Raw genomic sequence first — 3,025 nt, forward strand, 5'->3', positions numbered from 1 at the left:
TAGCATTTTCAAACATCCTTACTGTTTTCCCTCCTTCTCTTCTCCTCTTATTACCCTTCCTTCCTCTCTGCAGTTAAGACATTCCCCCCACTTTTCCCCGTCTCCCCCTTCACAGTGCCTGTGTCCTACTATCCCCCTCCTTCCCCAATGGTCCCTCTCGAGGATCCAGAATAAGAGGGAACATATGTTGCTTCCTCTCTGGGTCTGGATTTCTTCATTCACTGCAATAGTTTCCAGTTCCACCCATTTACCTTTAAATTTCATGATTCTATTTTTCTCTTCTCTCTTTTCTATAGAGTCAATTATTAAGGTGCAAAGATTTATTTTTTAAAAAGGTACTTTCAAAATGCCACATATGCAGCAAGCAAACTACGGAAGCATGCGAACCAGGAACAGTGGTGGAAGCACCGAAGAGCCGTATGAGCCAAGATGCTCCCCAGTCCATTGCAAGCCTTAATCGCAACCTTGTCAGCAGCAGAATGTAATACAATATAGGTCACACCACTCCTTTGAGCTCTGTCTACATTATCCCTGGGAGAAAACAAGGTATCGGAACTAACAGAAGACTCACTCAGTTTGTGGATCCCCTTCTTCACCTCGGTGAGTAACTCAGGGACTTCCTTGAAGGGTACCTTCTACTTCAAGTCTTTACCCTTACCAGTGCTGCTAGTTCCATATTAATCAATGGCACTGCAGACTTCCGCTCTCTTCGTTCTGTCTTTAAACTTCATAGAAAGTAGTCATGGATGTACAAAGCCCCCAAGAGTTTGCCTTATTTCCTGCAGGGCCTGTTACAGTGTATCTGAGACTGCTGTCCTGCTGACGCCTGTAACATGCCCATTCTTGGCACAGCACAGCCACGGTGGCTACAATGAGGTCTCTGAGGGCAGACTCCGGCAGATCTTTGTTCTTGGTAACAACATTGCTGAACAATGACTTGTCAATGACACCGTTATTTCTCTTCTCGTTTAAACAAAGACAAGTGTCCGTATTTCATTTTTGTCTGGTTTATAGGACATCTGAACACAGTAGTTTCCTTTTACCTTTTTATTATTTTCAAGGCTTCTTCTTCATATCCTGGGGCAACAGTGCCATCCAACACTCTCCTGGAGACAATGGAGACAGTTTTTGTAGTCCTGACATCACAGATGTCAGATAATACAACAAAATCAACAAATGAAGACATCCTATCCACCCTCTTTGCTCTTGCATATGCAGTGGATGTAGGCATGTGGGTCGGGTAGAGGTCACAGGCCATGTAGTGTCTGGCCTCATTGTCTCTGAGAAGGCACAGGTGGAACGTCTAAAGCTTCTTTGCATTTCTTTACCAGCTGCCTGGCATTCAAAGCATCACAGGCTTATGAATCCTGTTGATACATCAAGAACTGTGATGGGTACTTGGGCTTTAGTGTATACAGCTGGGCAGGAGTCTGATCTGGGTTCATTCCATACCTCAAGGGCATCTGTGAGATTCCTTTACTGTATGTTTCCTGAAGTAATCTGAAATTGCTTCATCATATTCTGTAGTATGAGTAAATGCCTTCAAAGCTAAGTGATATCTGGTCTCCAAGGAGGTGTCCTCACCGTCAGAGCCCTGCATCTCTGTGGACACTGCCACATAGTCCTCTGCTTCACATACGACTGTCACAGGAGCATGGTTTTGGGCTGCAGCTTCTCAACAAGGTTACCCCACCAATGTCACTTTGATCAACAGCTACCTCAACAGCTGTGCAGTGCCCGTAGAGGCCAGAAGAGGGCATTAGATTGCCTGGAACTGGAGTTATGGGCAGCTGTTAGTCACCATGTGGGTTCTGGGAACCAAACCCAGGTCCTCTGCAGGATCAGTCAGAGTTTTAACCACTGGGCCACCTCTTCAGTCCCATCCTCATAATTTTATTTAACCATATCTTTGTGTTTTCTTAGATTTCAGTCAGAAGTTTATTTCTACCCTCTTTAAGATCATTCAAATGTTTGTTCAAGTCTTCTTTAAACTTTTTGTGTGCTCTGTTTATATTTGCAATTGTTCATTTAAAATTCTGTGTCCTGAGATTCATCCAGGTAATTCTCATTGTAGAACTTTTTATAGGTCTAGTTATGCTATTTTTGGAGCAGAGGGGGACTATTATTTTGCCCTTTTCCATTTTGTCTATTCCATTTACAAGTTTGAAAGTACTTTGTTGAGAACTTTTCCATATTCATCATTCATCAGGGATAGTAACTTTTAGTTTTCCTTTTGTTGTTGTTGTATTGCTTGTGTTCCTGCTGTGTGACTTGGGCATGGAGCTTTGCTTCATTGGTTGTGTGTCTGATATGAAATTCTAGGCTGCCTCTGTTGAATGGAAGTTTTGTTCTTTTTTATGCTGCCAAAACTTGGTTGGTTTTAGATCTGGTATGGAGAGTTTGAAGGTAGTAGGTCAGATATTCCATTTTCTTTTGAAATATATACACAATATTTGAAATAAGTATTTACCATCAATCAGTCACCTTGAATTCCAGAAGCATCAGGTCTGATCAGGAAGCACCTGGTGACAGACGTCAGACTTACCAGTTATTTAATTCTGCCCAACAAGGACATATCTTATTTAGAAATTCTTTGGCTGGAATGAGCAGAAAAACAGAATAATTTTTTTTGGTCTTTTTGAAGCAGGGTCTCCCTGTAGCCCCAGCTGTCCAGGAACTCACTATGTAGACCAGGCTGGCCTTGAACTCACAGAGATCCACCTGCCTCTGCCTCCCAAGTGCTGGGATTAAAGGCATGAACCACCACTCCTAGCCAGAATAGTATTTTTAAAAAATGATTTCTTCAAAAGCTACAGGGATTATTCACGGGGCCTATAGCGGCTATAATAGGACTTTCCATCTTCCCCTTTTCTTTATAACATATGATCTCCTACAACCTGCCCCTGTCCTTGGCTGTTCTTTTCTTTTCTAGCTCCTTCCTATAATTCAAATCAAGTTCTCCTTGTCCTCAGGGAGGTCACACTTGGCCATCCGTTCTACACGGTGCCCTCACCATTCCATCCCC

The 3,025-nt window shown here is 42.9% G+C and overlaps 1 pseudogene; it reads right to left on the bottom strand.

Annotated features, from left to right (window-relative positions):
* Nucleotides 1-341: 341 nt before the first annotated feature.
* Nucleotides 342-1,760, bottom strand: LOC103737437 (annotated as a pseudogene).
* Between the last annotated feature and the right edge of the window lie 1,265 nt (nucleotides 1,761-3,025).

The sequence above is a fragment of the Nannospalax galili genome, unplaced genomic scaffold (genome assembly GCF_000622305.1).
Source record: "Nannospalax galili isolate Female #2095 unplaced genomic scaffold, S.galili_v1.0 scaffold798, whole genome shotgun sequence".
Lineage (NCBI taxonomy): Eukaryota > Metazoa > Chordata > Mammalia > Rodentia > Spalacidae > Nannospalax > Nannospalax galili.